We start from the raw sequence: 18,670 nt of genomic DNA, 5'->3' as shown, positions 1-18,670 counted from the left end.
ATGGCAGTACAGACGGTAAAGAAGGGAGATGGAATCAGTATAACTAGGAGGAGATGGCAGTACAGACGGTAAAGAAGGGGATGGAATCAGTATAACTAGGAGAGATGGCAGGACAAGACGGTAAAGAAGGGGGATGGAATCAGTATAACTAGGAGAGATGGCAGGACAGACGGTAAAAGAAGGGGATGGAATCAGTAAGAACTAGGAGAGATGGCAGGTAACAGACGGTAAAGAAGGAGATGGAATCAGTATAACTAGGAGTGATGGCAGTACAGACGGTAAAGAAAGGAGATGGAATCAGTATAACTAGGAGAGATGGCAGTACAGACGGTAAAGAAGGGAGATGGAATCAGTATAACTAGGAGAGATGGCAGTACAGGACGGTAAAGAAGGGGATGGAATCAGTATAACTAGGAGAGATGGCAGTACAGACGGTAAAGAAGGAGATGGAATCAGTATAACTAGGAGAGATGGCAGTAACAGACGGTAAAGAAGGGAGATGGAATCAGTATAACTAGGAGAGATGGGCAGTACAGACGGTAAAGAAGGGGATGGAATCAGGTATAACTAGGAGAGATGGCAGTACAGACGGTAAAGAAGGGGATGGAATCAGTATAACTAGGAGAGATGGCAGTACAGACGGTAAAGAAGGGAGATGGAATCAGTATAACTAGGAGAGATGGCAGTACAGACGGTAAAGAAGGGAGATGGAATCAGTATAACTAGGAGAGATGGCAGTACAGACGGTAAAGAAGGGGGATGGAATCAGTATAAACTAGGAGAGATGGCAGTTACAGACGGTAAAGAAAGGAGATGGAATCAGTATAACTAGGAGAGATGGCAGTACAGACGGTAAAGAAGGGAATGGAATCAGTATAACTAGGAGAGATGGCAGTACAGACGGTAAAAGAAGGAGATGGAAATCAGTATAACTAGGAGAGATGGGCAGTACAGACGGTAAAGAAGGAGATGGAATCAGTATAACTAGGAGAGATGGCAGTACAGACGGTAAAGAAGGAGATGGAATCAGTATAACTAGGAGAGATGGCAGTACAGACGGTAAAGAAGGAGATGGAATCAGTATAACTAGGAGAGATGGCAGTACAGACGGTAAAGAAGGAGATGGAATCAGTATAACTAGGAGAGATGGCAGTACAGACGGTAAAGAAGGGAGATGGAATCAGTATAACTAGGAGAGATGGCAGGACAGACGGTAAAGAAGGAGATGGAATCAGTATAACTAGGAGAGATGGCAGTACAGACGGTAAGGAAGGAGATGGAAATCAGTATAACTAGGAGAGATGGCAGTACAGACGGTAAAGAAGGAGATGGAATCAGTATAACTAGGAGAGATGGCAGTACAGACGGTAAAGAAGGGAGATGGAATCAGTATAACTAGGAGAGATGGCAGTACAGACGGTAAAGAAGGGAGATGGAATCAGTATAACTAGGAGAGATGGCAGTACAGACGGTAAAGAAGGGAGATGGAATCAGTATAACTAGGAGAGATGGCAGGACAGACGGTAAAGAAGGGGATGGAATCAGTATAACTAGGAGAGATGGCAGGACAGACGGTAAAGAAGGAGATGGAATCAGTATAACTAGGAGAGATGGCAGTACAGACGGTAAAGAAGGAGATGGAATCAGTATAACTAGGAGAGATGGCAGTACAGACGGTAAAGAAGGGGATGGAATCAGTATAACTAGGAGAGATGGCAGGACAGACGGTAAAGAAGGGGATGGAATCAGTATAACTAGGAGAGATGGCAGTACAGACGGTAAAGAAGGGGATGGAATCAGTATAACTAGGAGAGATGGCAGTACAGACGGTAAAGAAGGGGATGGAATCAGTATAACTAGGAGAGATGGCAGTACAGACGGTAAAGAAGGGGATGGAATCAGTATAACTAGGAGAGATGGCAGTACAGACGGTAAAGAAGGGGATGGAATCAGTATAACTAGGAGAGATGGCAGTACAGACGGTAAAGAAGGGGATGGAATCAGTATAACTAGGAGAGATGGCAGTACAGACGGTAAAGAAGGAGATGGAATCAGTATAACTAGGAGAGATGGCAGTACAGACGGTAAAGAAGGAGATGGAATCAGTATAACTAGGAGAGATGGCAGTACAGACGGTAAAGAAGGGGATGGAATCAGTATAACTAGGAGAGATGGCAGTACAGACGGTAAAGAAGGAGATGGAATCAGTATAACTAGGAGAGATGGCAGTACAGACGGTAAAGAAGGAGATGGAATCAGTATAACTAGGAGAGATGGCAGTACAGACGGTAAAGAAGGAGATGGAATCAGTATAACTAGGAGAGATGGCAGTACAGACGGTAAAGAAGGAGATGGAATCAGTATAACTAGGAGAGATGGCAGTACAGACGGTAAAGAAGGAGATGGAATCAGTATAACTAGGAGAGATGGCAGTACAGACGGTAAAGAAGGAGATGGAATCAGTATAACTAGGAGAGATGGCAGTACAGACGGTAAAGAAGGGGATGGAATCAGTATAACTAGGAGAGATGGCAGTACAGACGGTAAAGAAGGAGATGGAATCAGTATAACTAGGAGAGATGGCAGTACAGACGGTAAAGAAGGAGATGGAGTCAGTATAACTAGGAGAGATGGCAGTACAGACGGTAAAGAAGGGGATGGAATCAGTATAACTAGGAGAGATGGCAGGACAGACGGTAAAGAAGGAGATGGAATCAGTATAACTAGGAGAGATGGCAGTACAGACGGTAAAGAAGGAGATGGAATCAGTATAACTAGGAGAGATGGCAGTACAGACGGTAAAGAAGGAGATGGAATCAGTATAACTAGGAGAGATGGCAGTACAGACGGTAAAGAAGGAGATGGAATCAGTATAACTAGGAGAGATGGCAGTACAGACGGTAAAGAAGGGAGATGGAATCAGTATAACTAGGAGAGATGGCAGTACAGACGGTAAAGAAGGGGATGGAATCAGTATAACTAGGAGAGATGGCAGGACAGACGGTAAAGAAGGGGATGGAATCAGTATAACTAGGAGAGATGGCAGGACAGACGGTAAAGAAGGAGATGGAATCAGTATAACTAGGAGAGATGGCAGTACAGACGGTAAAGAAGGGGATGGAATCAGTATAACTAGGAGAGATGGCAGTACAGACGGTAAAGAAGGGGATGGAATCAGTATAACTAGGAGAGATGGCAGTACAGACGGTAAAGAAGGGGATGGAATCAGTATAACTAGGAGAGATGGCAGTACAGACGGTAAAGAAGGGGATGGAATCAGTATAACTAGGAGAGATGGCAGTACAGACGGTAAAGAAGGGGATGGAATCAGTATAACTAGGAGAGATGGCAGTACAGACGGTAAAGAAGGAGATGGAATCAGTATAACTAGGAGAGATGGCAGTACAGACGGTAAAGAAGGAGATGGAATCAGTATAACTAGGAGAGATGGCAGTACAGACGGTAAAGAAGGGGATGGAATCAGTATAACTAGGAGAGATGGCAGTACAGACGGTAAAGAAGGAGATGGAATCAGTATAACTAGGAGAGATGGCAGTACAGACGGTAAAGAAGGAGATGGAATCAGTATAACTAGGAGAGATGGCAGTACAGACGGTAAAGAAGGGGATGGAATCAGTATAACTAGGAGAGATGGCAGGACAGACGGTAAAGAAGGAGATGGAATCAGTATAACTAGGAGAGATGGCAGTACAGACGGTAAAGAAGGAGATGGAATCAGTATAACTAGGAGAGATGGCAGTACAGACGGTAAAGAAGGAGATGGAATCAGTATAACTAGGAGAGATGGCAGTACAGACGGTAAAGAAGGGAGATGGAATCAGTATAACTAGGAGAGATGGCAGTACAGACGGTAAAGAAGGGAGATGGAATCAGTATAACTAGGAGAGATGGCAGTACAGACGGTAAAGAAGGGAGATGGAATCAGTATAACTAGGAGAGATGGCAGTACAGACGGTAAAGAAGGGGATGGAATCAGTATAACTAGGAGAGATGGCAGTACAGACGGTAAAGAAGGAGATGGAATCAGTATAACTAGGAGAGATGGCAGTACAGAAGGTAAAGAAGGGGATGGAATCAGTATAACTAGGAGAGATGGCAGTACAGACGGTAAAGAAGGAGATGGAATCAGTATAACTAGGAGAGATGGCAGTACAGACGGTAAAGAAGGGGATGGAATCAGTATAACTAGGAGAGATGGCAGTACAGACGGTAAAGAAGGGGATGGAATCAGTATAACTAGGAGAGATGGCAGTACAGACGGTAAAGAAGGGGATGGAATCAGTATAACTAGGAGAGATGGCAGTACAGACGGTAAAGAAGGGAGATGGAATCAGTATAACTAGGAGAGATGGCAGTACAGACGGTAAAGAAGGGAGATGGAATCAGTATAACTAGGAGAGATGGCAGTACAGACGGTAAAGAAGGGGATGGAATCAGTATAACTAGGAGAGATGGCAGGACAGACGGTAAAGAAGGGGATGGAATCAGTATAACTAGGAGAGATGGCAGGACAGACGGTAAAGAAGGGGATGGAATCAGTATAACTAGGAGAGATGGCAGTACAGACGGTAAAGAAGGAGATGGAATCAGTATAACTAGGAGAGATGGCAGTACAGACGGTAAAGAAGGAGATGGAATCAGTATAACTAGGAGAGATGGCAGTACAGACGGTAAAGAAGGAGATGGAATCAGTATAACTAGGAGAGATGGCAGTACAGACGGTAAAGAAGGAGATGGAATCAGTATAACTAGGAGAGATGGCAGTACAGACGGTAAAGAAGGGGATGGAATCAGTATAACTAGGAGAGATGGCAGTACAGACGGTAAAGAAGGAGATGGAATCAGTATAACTAGGAGAGATGGCAGTACAGACGGTAAAGAAGGAGATGGAATCAGTATAACTAGGAGAGATGGCAGTACAGACGGTAAAGAAGGGGATGGAATCAGTATAACTAGGAGAGATGGCAGTACAGACGGTAAAGAAGGGGATGGAATCAGTATAACTAGGAGAGATGGCAGTACAGACGGTAAAGAAGGAGATGGAATCAGTATAACTAGGAGAGATGGCAGTACAGACGGTAAAGAAGGAAATGGAATCAGTATAACTAGGAGAGATGGCAGGACAGACGGTAAAGAAGGAGATGGAATCAGTATAACTAGGAGAGATGGCAGGACAGACGGTAAAGAAGGAGATGGAATCAGTATAACTAGGAGAGATGGCAGGACAGACGGTAAAGAAGGAGATGGAATCAGTATAACTAGGAGAGATGGCAGGACAGACGGTAAAGAAGGAGATGGAATCAGTATAACTAGGAGAGATGGCAGGACAGACGGTAAAGAAGGGGATGGAATCAGTATAACTAGGAGAGATGGCAGGACAGACGGTAAAGAAGGAGATGGAATCAGTATAACTAGGAGAGATGGCAGGACAGACGGTAAAGAAGGAGATGGAATCAGTATAACTAGGAGAGATGGCAGTACAGACGGTAAAGAAGGGAGATGGAATCAGTATAACTAGGAGAGATGGCAGTACAGACGGTAAAGAAGGGAGATGGAATCAGTATAACTAGGAGAGATGGCAGTACAGACGGTAAAGAAGGGAGATGGAATCAGTATAACTAGGAGAGATGGCAGGACAGACGGTAAAGAAGGGGATGGAATCAGTATAACTAGGAGAGATGGCAGGACAGACGGTAAAGAAGGAGATGGAATCAGTATAACTAGGAGAGATGGCAGTACAGACGGTAAAGAAGGGGATGGAATCAGTATAACTAGGAGAGATGGCAGTACAGACGGTAAAGAAGGGGATGGAATCAGTATAACTAGGAGAGATGGCAGTACAGACGGTAAAGAAGGGGATGGAATCAGTATAACTAGGAGAGATGGCAGTACAGACGGTAAAGAAGGAGATGGAATCAGTATAACTAGGAGAGATGGCAGTACAGACGGTAAAGAAGGAGATGGAATCAGTATAACTAGGAGAGATGGCAGTACAGACGGTAAAGAAGGAGATGGAATCAGTATAACTAGGAGAGATGGCAGTACAGACGGTAAAGAAGGGGATGGAATCAGTATAACTAGGAGAGATGGCAGTACAGACGGTAAAGAAGGAGATGGAATCAGTATAACTAGGAGAGATGGCAGTACAGACGGTAAAGAAGGAGATGGAATCAGTATAACTAGGAGAGATGGCAGTACAGACGGTAAAGAAGGGGATGGAATCAGTATAACTAGGAGAGATGGCAGGACAGACGGTAAAGAAGGAGATGGAATCAGTATAACTAGGAGAGATGGCAGTACAGACGGTAAAGAAGGAGATGGAATCAGTATAACTAGGAGAGATGGCAGTACAGACGGTAAAGAAGGAGATGGAATCAGTATAACTAGGAGAGATGGCAGTACAGACGGTAAAGAAGGGAGATGGAATCAGTATAACTAGGAGAGATGGCAGTACAGACGGTAAAGAAGGGAGATGGAATCAGTATAACTAGGAGAGATGGCAGTACAGACGGTAAAGAAGGGGATGGAATCAGTATAACTAGGAGAGATGGCAGGACAGACGGTAAAGAAGGAGATGGAATCAGTATAACTAGGAGAGATGGCAGTACAGACGGTAAAGAAGGAGATGGAATCAGTATAACTAGGAGAGATGGCAGTACAGACGGTAAAGAAGGGGATGGAATCAGTATAACTAGGAGAGATGGCAGTACAGACGGTAAAGAAGGAGATGGAATCAGTATAACTAGGAGAGATGGCAGTACAGACGGTAAAGAAGGGGATGGAATCAGTATAACTAGGAGAGATGGCAGTACAGACGGTAAAGAAGGGGATGGAATCAGTATAACTAGGAGAGATGGCAGTACAGACGGTAAAGAAGGGAGATGGAATCAGTATAACTAGGAGAGATGGCAGTACAGACGGTAAAGAAGGGGATGGAATCAGTATAACTAGGAGAGATGGCAGGACAGACGGTAAAGAAGGGGATGGAATCAGTATAACTAGGAGAGATGGCAGGACAGACGGTAAAGAAGGGGATGGAATCAGTAGCACCACACATGTGTGGAAAGGCCATAGGGACTGAAAAGCCCATTAAATGCATGTGTGTCTATAAACACACACATGGGGTACGGTCTGAATGAAGTTACGCTACTTTGGCGTGACAGTGTTCTTCCTAAAAACCAGGATTATCTAGCAAAGCCCTAGGCGTGGGAGACGTCCTTTTGCACTCAGGGAAATAAATAATACAGACAATTGCCAGTGTCCTTGGTTGCCTCTTGAAGGTACTTACTTTGGATACAGGGCTTGGAGGGCTTGAGCTAACACTGACCTGGAAGCTCCTCTCTGAGGACTGGCTCTCATCATATCTGAGAGTGCTACACAAGCGCCCAGGGAAGACAGCAATCAGTAGCCCTTCCCAGATGGAAAGCCTGGGAACAGCAGCGACGACCAGCATGGCAATATATGATATCCCCAAGAATACAACAGTGGCATTTATATCTTAGGGACAACCAGTTGCTGTCTAATTGAACTCAAGGCCTCTCAACAGGAGAGAAAGAGAGGAGAAAATAAGGTATCCGGCCAGCCAGATAGGGAGGAATGACTGTCAGTTAATATTCAGAAGAAGGCCAGGCACAAAAACAAGGGGGGATAGCCACACAGAGAGGTATCAGGAGAGACAAATTCTAGAACTCACATAGAAGGACAGATAAAGAGAGACAACTGCAACCGTCCATCAGTTATCCACTGGCTGAGCAAGATTCAAAGTTTCAATAGATTAGGGGCTTGTCAGCCCCTTCTTGGTAGACAGCGGCTTATTTTCCTGGGTATCTACTGGGAGAATGATATTAACGAACGACCTTCCTTTGGCTGTGGGTGCGTGTGGGTGACAGTTTTCCTTCTGTTCTGATTAGTAGCACCTCATTTACACTTTAGCCTTTAGCCATTTCTCATATCAAAATGTTCTTACTTTACACCTTCATATAGATTTTAGTTTACATATGTCACAACCTCAAAGTATGTTCCTTGGTTGCCTAGTTAAATAATCCGTGTCCCTCCTTGCTACTCTCTATCCTATCATCCAGCTTTGATTTTTGTTTTGTTTTGTTTTGTTTTGTTTTCTGTAAGATTCCTTAATCTACGGAACGCATTTGATTATTAACAAGTTGGGGAGATGGGCTCCAAGATGAAAGGATGTTCTGTTCTCACTGTATTCTTGGGGCTTGGAATATGGTACATAGTACGTTTTCAAAACACTTGAACACATACATGATGAATGTAAAAGTACATGATGGCTAATATAACTGAAATATTTTTTCTTTTTTTTTTTTTTAGAAATGGCTCAATGCATCTCCACAGATAATTATGAATAGTGTTCTTTGAAAACCACCAGACAGCTAGAGCGGGGTTGTAAGCTCTGAATATCCTAGCACAAGGCAGACTAGTATGTTTATGGTATTCAAATTAGAAACCTGCTTTTAACTCTTTGGATATCAAATCTGAATTCAATTGGGATTCAAACCCAGAACGGCCAGGGTTGGAGAGGTGAGGGTTATTTAACTAGGCAGTCAAGGAATACACTTTGTGCCACAATGGCAGAGAACCAACTACGTGAAGCACGGCAGACAGAGGAAATGGCTAGATCAGCAGTGTCAACCAGCTGGTACTGTTCAACTGGGTTCAACTATTTTCCATTAATAAGATTGTTTTACAATGATGCATCCTCAGTAGTCACTATATAATCATGTAAATGACCATAGTAATCAGATCCATGTCTTCAATAATCCCAGCCTGGATTTTGGTGGATCTGTATCTCGTGTGTTGCTTTAAGTAAACTAAAATGGTTTATGTGTAAGGAAGCATGAAAAGAGTTTGAAGACTTCATTAACTAACATTCAGTGAACTTAAAGCCTTTAGAAGTGTCGACATGAAACAGCAACCGAACAAAACCCCATTCACACATTTCTAGATATGTGTAGCTTAGAAGAAGGCAGTTTTACAGAGACAGCACATTTCCCACAGTGAAGCCTCTACATCATCACTAACTGTAAAAACAGACCCATTTTGTAAAAATTCTAATACCGGTAATGTTGTAGGCACTATTTTTGTAAGAGGAGAATGAAAGCAAAGAGTAGATCATATAAAATTAGAAACTCTAAACAGGGAAACAAAGTTTGCTGGCCTCAAACTTTGAGGCGTGCATTCTTTTTCCTTTTGCTCTAATTCTACATTTTATGGCCCGGGATATATATAACATAGAAATGAAAATTGTTACCAAAACATGCTACATCTAAATTTCTACCTCTTTCTGCCCCAAATTTTACTGAGAATCTACTACAAAATGATGGACATAAATCATTTAGCAAGCTAGTGGTAATTTAGATGAAGTCTTTTCAATCTGGCAAATTGGCCAATTAAAAAGCTGTTACATAAAGCGCGATATTCTCTACTACCAATGAGATCAAAACCAAGCAAAATCCCAAACGAAAACCAGAACTGACTGCAAAGTTTTATCTCCCAAAAGCTTTAAAGTTCTGTGCCCCAATTAGCAAAACAAACACTTAAAGACAGAACCGACAGGTAATGGTTGGCTACACTATGCTACATGAGACCTGCTGGACAAATAGCGTGCCGCAAGCAGACAGCACGCAGCACAAACACTCTGGTGGTTACTAAGAGACTGACCTGTGCTTTCATACTAGAACTGTCTTGAAAATAGCAAAATAAGCTTTATATAGATCCTAATAAATAAAATATTATCAACTCTAACTTAATGAGAGCCGAAGTGACAAGATAGTAACATGCAAAAATTTGAGATTCTTAAAACCAAGTGTCCAGTACTATTCAAAGGTCCCGAACGCAGCAGGTAGTGGTGCAGCGCAGACACAGGTGCTCTCTCTCCAGAGCCCACGACAGGAGCTGGCACACGGACCTCCAACACTTCAGGTCTACGCAGTCACCATGCTGTGGCTACTAACGTTTAAACCTTTACTGTATTTTGCTAATTGGTGCATAGAACTTTCAAGCTTTTGAAAGATAAAACATTCCAGTCAGCTCAATTCTTCAGTATTGTTCAAGTGTTCTAAGTAGGAACAAAGAGGAAAATAATCTGCTTTAATTGCTGAAGAATCACAGATAATAGAGATGGCTGAATACTGTAGACGAAAGATCTTTTGTTCTTCCAGCAATTTAATATAGCTATTCTGCAAGCTTTAATGGTTCCTGTCTCTATATAAAAGCTATTATTTTTCACATTTATTTCCTTTGTAACATTTCAAAAGTGTAAGTTTCGTACAACCTAATGACATGTCAGAATAACATTTTTGGAAACATATTTTGGAAATAAAAGTTCTGCATTTATATAGAGAATCTTACCTACAAAAATTATATGTATAAACAATCTGCCATAATGATCATTATTGTTAAACGAAATGTACATGTTTAAAATTGTTATGCTATTTAAGTAGAAATATTTTTACCTTAATTCTATTTGGACAAACTTTCAATACATTTCCCTGCATATTTTACATATAAACATAACAACCATTTTATATTATTGTATATGCATATATATATATATATATAATCATGGGATTCTAACATCAAATACAATAATCTTAAAAATAATAACATTCTATGATTATTACCAATTAACATTACCAATTAACCCATGCAACCAATACAGACAGAAATTTTCTAGTTTAAGTGTAAAAAGATTTCTCCTTGTTTGAGTCTTTGATATTTTTCACTTTTGTACATTGGGGTTATGCCCACATATTTTATAAAAGAGGCCGACCCAGGGTGGCTACTTCCTTAGAATTATAATCCCTATCTCTGCAGTCTTCGTGGCTACTCTTTTTTTCAGTAGTTTAGGTAACAGTCCACAGGGACATACACTCTAAAATACTTTCCAAAATATAAATGATATTGCAAAGTAACACAGTCAGCCAATGCCCTTCTTTACACTTTAAATCTAACAGTACTCCTTACGCTTCCTAAGCAGTCCTACTGAGTTGAAGCAACATTACCTGTGCTGAGTGAAAGAGAGAGAAAACCCTAAGGCTAAACTGCCACCATCGTAGGTTCACAAAGACTGATATTCTTTGATGTAAAATGAAATACTACTTAGTGAATAAAACATTAGAAAAAAAAAAGAAAAATGCTGTCTCCCCTTCAAAGAGACATATTCTTTGACCCAGTGCTCCAGACTAAAGCCTTGAGATTTTGCAAAAGAATGTGCGTGAGTAGAGTCCAGACAAAACAGACACTTGAGCTGCTGGAAGGCTGCATCACCCCGTGCAGACACCACTTACAATCTAACAGAGATAGCGCTGCTGCAACAGCAAGTAACCTCAGCAAAGGGAAGCTGGCCCTGCCTGCGGGGGAGGGCGCGGGCAGAGAAGTCGGAAGCCCGCCTTCCACCCAGCTTTATCTTTCTGTGTGGTCACTCACTTGCAAATTGTAAATCTAAGTTTATAAATTTCATCAAGAATTAATAGTATGCAAGAGGAAAAAAGAACACTACAAAATACTTCTATACAAATCTTCTTGCATTATTTTTGAAGCTTTGCAAAAAAGATTATTCAATGAAAAAATTTTAGAACAAGTTGAAGTCATGAAGATATTTAAGACAATTAAAGCAACAACAAAATTCTACTGAAATAAGTTGCTGCTTACATACATCTAAAACAATAATACTAAAATCCCACCAGCTAAGATTGCTGCTAGTACCACGTGGTTATTATCAAGTAGCAATGGCTTATTCCAAGTAGTGATCATCTTGTAACTGGTGTCTCCTGGCAATTTGGAATGACCTTAATAAACTACAACTGGCCAAACTTAACAATGATTATTTTTTATGCATACTAGACTTCTGATAAAAATAATAGTGGCAACTAAAACTGTCTAAAATGATAGTATTTTTATATTAGTAGTATTATACTATAAAACATTAACCCAGAAAGCTTTGAAATAACAGCTGCCCTTCTCCATCCTCTTAAAAAAAAAAAGCCAGATTTATGAATTACTGAAAGCTTCTTATTTTATTTGCTTTAATGAGAGGTACACTCATAACCATAATACCTTCATAAAGGTAAAAAAGTAGCATTAACTAGTTTATGAGCAAAATAATTAAGCATATAAATGAAAATGATTTCAAATGCCAGTATTATTTGGTCGTAGATCTGGGACAATGGACTAAGGTGTACATTTTACATATCAAAACAGAGCAAGACTTCTGGTGCTCCTAGCACCCTCAGTCCCTACATGGCATACCCTGCTTGGCTGCCCTTCCTCCAGAGCCTCCTCCCTATATAATGCAGACATTTTGCTTGCTCATGTTCTCTCTCCCTTTTCCTCTCTCTGCTCACTGCATGCTTGCTCTCTTTCTCTCCACCCACCACGGTGACTTCCCTGGCCTCCTCCTTTGGGGCCAGTGAATTCTCTGCCAGAGAGCAGTTTCCCAATAAGCCGGCCTTTAATATAATCTAATCTGGCTTAAAGTGGCTCATCTCACCAGAAGCAAGAGCGGCATGTGACAACATGCAGTGAGCACTTTGGACAAAGGGATGATGACAGCCATCAGAGTTTTCAGAAAACTAATCTGCGAATGCCACCTGCTCAAGCTCACTCTGTAGCACTTTCAGTAAGAACGGAATCAACTCTGATAAGAAGCCCCTCCTATCTTGGTAGTCATATTTTTACTGGGGTTATTGTTAACTTAAATTTCGACAAATAAGCAGTCAGTGCACTAAAATAAAATGCATACTAACTTGATTTAAATGCAATTGAAAGTGTACTGTATGCAAGTTCAGCTCCTGCTTTGGTTATTGAGGGAGAACTACTTACTACTCAGAATCGTAAAAGACAAGTTTACCTTCCTTCCCTCTCTCTAAGGCAAGGGCATTCTTTGCCCAGCCTCCATGCCCAGCTCCTCCCCTTAGAGGAGCCAAAGGCAAAGCAGCGCTTGCAAGCTTTCCTTCCATCTGTAGCAGGCACCACATAGTTTGAAATAATAATGGTGCAACCCACAAAAATGTTTTTTTAAAAACTATGCTCGTAAGTTTATAAGATTATTTTAGAATATTTTGAATATTTGATATTTGAATTCTCATTAGTGAAAAGATGAGTCAGAAATTTATACACAACAACCAAAAGCATTCTTAGGAGTTATCCTTAAATTTTTCCTACACTCTAATACAAAATTCCTGATTAATAGTAATCCAGGGGAACAACGCTACTCCCAGAAGATTTGGTTCTGTCACAATGCCATTATGTATCGCTCCCAAGGGAGAGACGTTTCTTACACTGGGAGGATGCTAACAGACTTCCCTCGGTTACATTCAGGGCCGTAAGGACTGAGTGCATACTGTCAATACACAATGATTCTGAGAAACAAAAAGTACTCACCAGCCTAACACTCACAAAGCACTATACAGATCCCTTCATTTATACCCTTGACAGAAAATTCTGCACATAAGAATTAAAAAGTTTTTTTTTTAAAAAGTTTTATTGGAATCTGAAAACAGTCACAAATTATACTCAAGTCTAAGCTGCTGCTAGAAGGAATGACACGTGACTTGGTAAAATCAGATTTCCACATAAAATCTGATGAGCTTCCAGCACTCTGTAAACTCTCCTTATATAAGGCTGTCTGAGAGCTACAGCAAGTGCTGCTGCTGTGCGTGAGCTGCTGTCATGGGAAGGCAGGCAATACCTGCCACCACACCTGCATGCACAACTGTAGTGGCGCAAGAAAAGCTGGCCTCAGCATTTTAGAGACTCAGTGCTAAGTCCGGGGGTCTCCTTCCCCAAGGAGAGACTCAGCGGGATGACTCGGTGCTGCCTCGGGAATCGGGAATTTGTTACACTTTTAGATGTTACTGGAAGTCCAATGATGTTTTGTTTTGTTTTGTTTATAAGCTATAGCTAGAGATATTCACTGTGATAAATTCTAATGCAGTAAAATTACAACAAACTCTTAAGTTGCAATATATTTTTTATTTTTGAAGTTCTCTTTAAAAGACATCTAGCTTACTGGAAGGTGAATGAGTTCTGACATCTAGTAAGCTCATACATTCTAATGGGGTGTTGCCCTGGTTCCAGTACATGAAAACAATGCATTTTCATATAAACATTAGTCAGAAAAACCAAGTCTTCAATAGCTTCATATCTGGCTATAATTCATTGTTAACTTAAACTTTAAAACTTTACCATGCATTTGTTATACTGACTCGAGATATGTATATGCATGTATGTATGCATGTATGTATGTATATACATATTTATTCCAAATACAGATTCCAAACATATTTCATATTTTATTTCATTTGTTAATGAAAATTCCAATCACACCAAAAAGGCATAAAGTACTACAAAGGCATCAAATTTAGTAAGGTCAGAAGCAGAACCAAGATCTATAAAATTGTAATTTTCAGGACTGGAGTGGGAGCTCAGTTGGTAAAGTGCAAGGGAGAGAGCCCAGTTCCTCGGCAGCCATGTTAAAGGCCAAGCATGACTTACACTGGGAATTTCAGCAGTGACATGGTGGAGAATGGGGGATTCCTGGGACTCCACAACCAGTTTGAATAGCCAGAGTAGCAGGAGAGCTTCGTCTCAAAACAAAGGTGGGCAGCCCCTGAGGCCTCCACTGCTGAGGCTGACTCCCAGCTTCTCAGCACGTCACACAGGACAGCCACACAGGTGCACAAGCTTATGCCCACACAGACAGCCATACATGCTCAACAAAGCTGCATTTTAACTAAAAGAATTCTAACTCTCACTGGAAAGCTCAAGTTCACCAAGAACAACATTTCTTGAAGTTAGTAAGTGAACTTTGGGAAAATGTCTGCCACACACTAACGACCACGTAACAACCACAGTCAGTCTGTCATCTTGATGCAGTTTCAGTTAAAAGGTGTACCATAAAAAGTGGTGAATTCCATCTGCAACAATCTGAAAACACACAGGGCTGTTCCTAAGGACCGCTACTGTGCTCTGCTGAGCAGCACACAAGTTCCACTCATACTTTTCTGTTGCTACCTGGAGCATAAAAGGATGTGTATACAGAGTTGAAATGTAAAATTTAACATTTTTTCCACTGGCTCTTTACAGAAGCTAGTCTGTATTTTTCAAACTGTAACTGTAAGAACAGAAGAATGTAATGACTAGTAACTTACCCCCTTGATTGTTCGGGTTTTTGTTTGTTTTTGTTTTTTACGGGGAGGGGAGTGTTAACACAGTGAGAAGGGCAAATACAGATGGTGTAATTATGAAAATAATTCACTTCATAGACCATCTAAAGTCTTTTATGCACACTCACTGGCCATCCTTTAAGACAGTCTTAATTTAACAGACCAAAAAGCTGGCACCAAATTGAATATACAAAAAAAAGGCTGACACAGAAAACAGCACACCCTACATAGTATTTGGGAAGACCTTAGAACAATGGATAGTTATTTTTCAAAAAAGCAATTAACATAAAATTAAGAAGTGACCTTCACACCCTTTCTGAAAACAGAGAGTTTGCAAACAGGAAAATATGTTACTGTTGTTGTACAGGTCTATGGTTTGTCCTTTCTTTCACAAATCAATAGAAATACGGTTTGACAAGAGGACCTAGACAAGAGGACCATCTCAGTCAACAATGGTTACATCACTCTCCAGAATGTCTGCATTTCTTTTAGATTTAATTCTTCCTGACCCACACCTAGCCCTGCTAACCACTAACAAATTTCTTATCCTTAGAGTTTTCTAATACCTAGGATATCAAATAAATAAAATTATATAGCATATACCCTTTGAGGCTGGCATAAATAATGCATATATTTTCTGGATATAATTTTCATTAAATAAATTTAACAAATATATTTTACTTATGTGTGTCTTGTTTTATCATTTCTTTCTCCTCAAGGCCCATAGCTTTTGAAAAACTTTTGTAACATTTGAATTTACTTTGTGGGTGTATTTTTATGTGTTCCATAGCCCCAGTGACAATCAAAGGACAATTTGTGAGTATCGGCTCTCTCCTGTTACCAAATAAGATCGAAGGATCAAATTCAGGTCAGCAGACTTGGTGACAGACATCTCTATTTACTGAGCATTTCACTGGCCCTGTCTTTTATTTGTTTTTAAGCACACTTTTAATTGTGAAAAAGTCCAATTTTATGACTATTTAAAAACATGAACTGAACTCTTCTGGTGTCCTAGCCAAAAATCATTTGTCTAACTCAAAGCTACAAAGATCTCCTCTTTCCTTATCTTTTAGAAATTTTATCTATTTTAGCTTAAAATTTAGTACCACAAATTTATATTTAGAACTGAGAGTATATCTTGGTTATGGCACAGACATACATGAAGTGTTTATTGCATAAAAGTATAGAATATTCTCATTTGAAAAGAATAAACTTTCTTCTTAAGAGCGAGCCTTTTTGTTTCTTTGATCTTTGAGACAGGGTCTCATGAAATTAGGTGATCTCAATCTTGCTATATAGCCAAGGATGGTCTTGAAATCCAGATCCTCCTGCCTCTACCGCCTTAATGCTAGAACTGTAGGTGTGTAGTTATGACCACCCCATGTACAGACAACTTTCTAACAGTATGCTCCATCAGTAGTATGAACAGAAGCCTACCAAGGAAATGAGGGTCAATTAACTGGGACTTTTTTAAGCCAGAGAAGCAATTGTTTAGTCCAATAAAAGAGGTAAAAGATTAGACTATGTCTCCCAATCTCGTGGATTAGATTCTTCTCAGCAGCCTTCTCTCATGTTGCCTGCAATCCTGGCCCTAACAGCTTAGTTTTGTCTATTTCATTTATTGGATTCTCCTGTAGGATTTCTCTGGGTCAGGGTAGAGAGGGGGAGGGTAAAACTTTTTTTTTTTTTTTTTTTTAAGTAAAACTAACTAGATTCTGTAGAAACAGTAGGTGTATTAATGATTAGCCAAACAAACAGAAACAAGTATACCAACTCTATAAACTGTTTTGTTGTTGTTGTTCTTCTTCTTCTTCTTGGTTTTCTTTTTCTTTTTTTTTTCCTTTGGTCTTTTGAGGTTTCTGTGTAGCTTCAACTGTCCTAGAACTTGCTCTGTAGACCAGGCTGGCCAGGAACTCAGAGATCCACCTGCCACTGCATCCCCAGTATTGGGATTAAAGGCGTGCAGCACCATGCCTGGCATAATAAGTTGTTTTGTATTATGTAAGAGCAACATTAAGGTGATAGTTCCACATCCTTTAAAATATTCATGGGATTAGCTTTACATTCTAAAATACTTTAATCATTAATGTCTATATATACATGTAGCATATATGTATAACAATTTGTTTTTTGCTCAAAATGCAAATATAATTAATTTCAAATACTCTGTGTTTGTAAATGCTCTTCTGAATTCTTGATCTTCTCAGGCTACTTATTTAGCTCTTCTTTAGAAGCTGTGTAGGAACAAGACATGAAAATCTAGCAGTATTTTGTTACCTACAACTTGAATATAAAAATAAATAACTAAAACTCTAAGTTAGGGCTTTGGTTACCCCTTTTAAATATTATTCCAACAGCTGTGACTCTGTGCAGGAACTCAGGTTTCTAACAGACTAATGTACTGGCACCTGACTAACACACTTCCAGGAGGCAATGGCTATAGAGCAAAGCCCCTGGTGATATACATCTGATTTTGTGATGCTAAGCTTGTTCAGAGCAACACAGAGATCAGATGCTTCTTTAGAAAAGAAAGACCAGCAAGCACTGTAATAAACTCTATAAAGCTTGAATAACCAATAACACGGTAACAATAAGCCAATCTCTGGGTTTCAAAGAGATGGTCAAGAAAATTCAAACACAGGCTGGAGAGATGGCTGAGTGGTTAAGAGCACTGACTGCTCTAGAGCAGCAACCACATGGTGGCTCACAACCATCTGTAATGGGATCCGATGCCTTCTTCTGGTGTGAACTCACATACATAAAATAAATAAATCTACAAAAGACAATTCAAACACCAGTGCTGGTGTCATGAGCTGGTGACTAGAACACATGATAGCAAAGAGTAGTTCCTTCTCCATACAACTGCCCTGTTCCTTTTATTCTTGACTAACCACATATATTTGATTATGATTTTTAAAATGAATAGACAGTTACTATGAAGCATCTAGGTAGGGAGAGCAGAAACTGAAAGCAAGAAAAAGAATAACAAGTTCCATGTTTACAGAATACCCTACAAATGAATCCTACAAAGCAAACCTAGGCAGAAAATCAGAAACCAAATCATGCAAGGCCCTGAAGGCCATCAGGATTTTAGTGTTAACTGTTAAGGCAATAGGAACCGCCAAAGGATTATACACAAGAGGTGATGAAAACAACAGTTAAAAAAAGTCTATTCTGACTATCCTGGGGAGAATGAATCAGGAGACTAAAATACATGGGAAGACCAATTATGACATTATTGCAGTGATTTACATGGTGCTGTCTACACCAATGGTTCTCAAACTGTAGGCCAAACCCCTTTAGGGTGTCACGTATCAGATATCCTGCACATCAGATATTTACATTATAATTCATAACTGCAGCAACATTACAGCTATGAAGTAGCAGCAAAGCAGCATTAGGAAGGTTGAAATCACTGGTCTACACCAAGACGATCCAAGATGATGGAAGTGCCAACAGAC

At 40.4% G+C, this 18,670-nt stretch overlaps 1 protein-coding gene across 1 annotated transcript in view; it reads right to left on the bottom strand.

The window, feature by feature from the left end:
• The window catches only part of Ndufs4 (NADH:ubiquinone oxidoreductase subunit S4), a 113,710-nt gene that overhangs the window by 59,899 nt on the left and 35,141 nt on the right, over positions 1-18,670 (bottom strand). The gene's annotated exons all lie outside the window — the stretch shown is intronic.

The sequence above is a fragment of the Mus caroli genome, unplaced genomic scaffold (genome assembly GCF_978045245.1).
Source record: "Mus caroli unplaced genomic scaffold, Mus_caroli_1 scaffold_15, whole genome shotgun sequence".
Classification (NCBI taxonomy): domain Eukaryota; kingdom Metazoa; phylum Chordata; class Mammalia; order Rodentia; family Muridae; genus Mus; species Mus caroli.
Note: the sequence above shows the minus strand (reverse complement) of the source record. Positions and strands in the feature narration are given on the sequence as shown.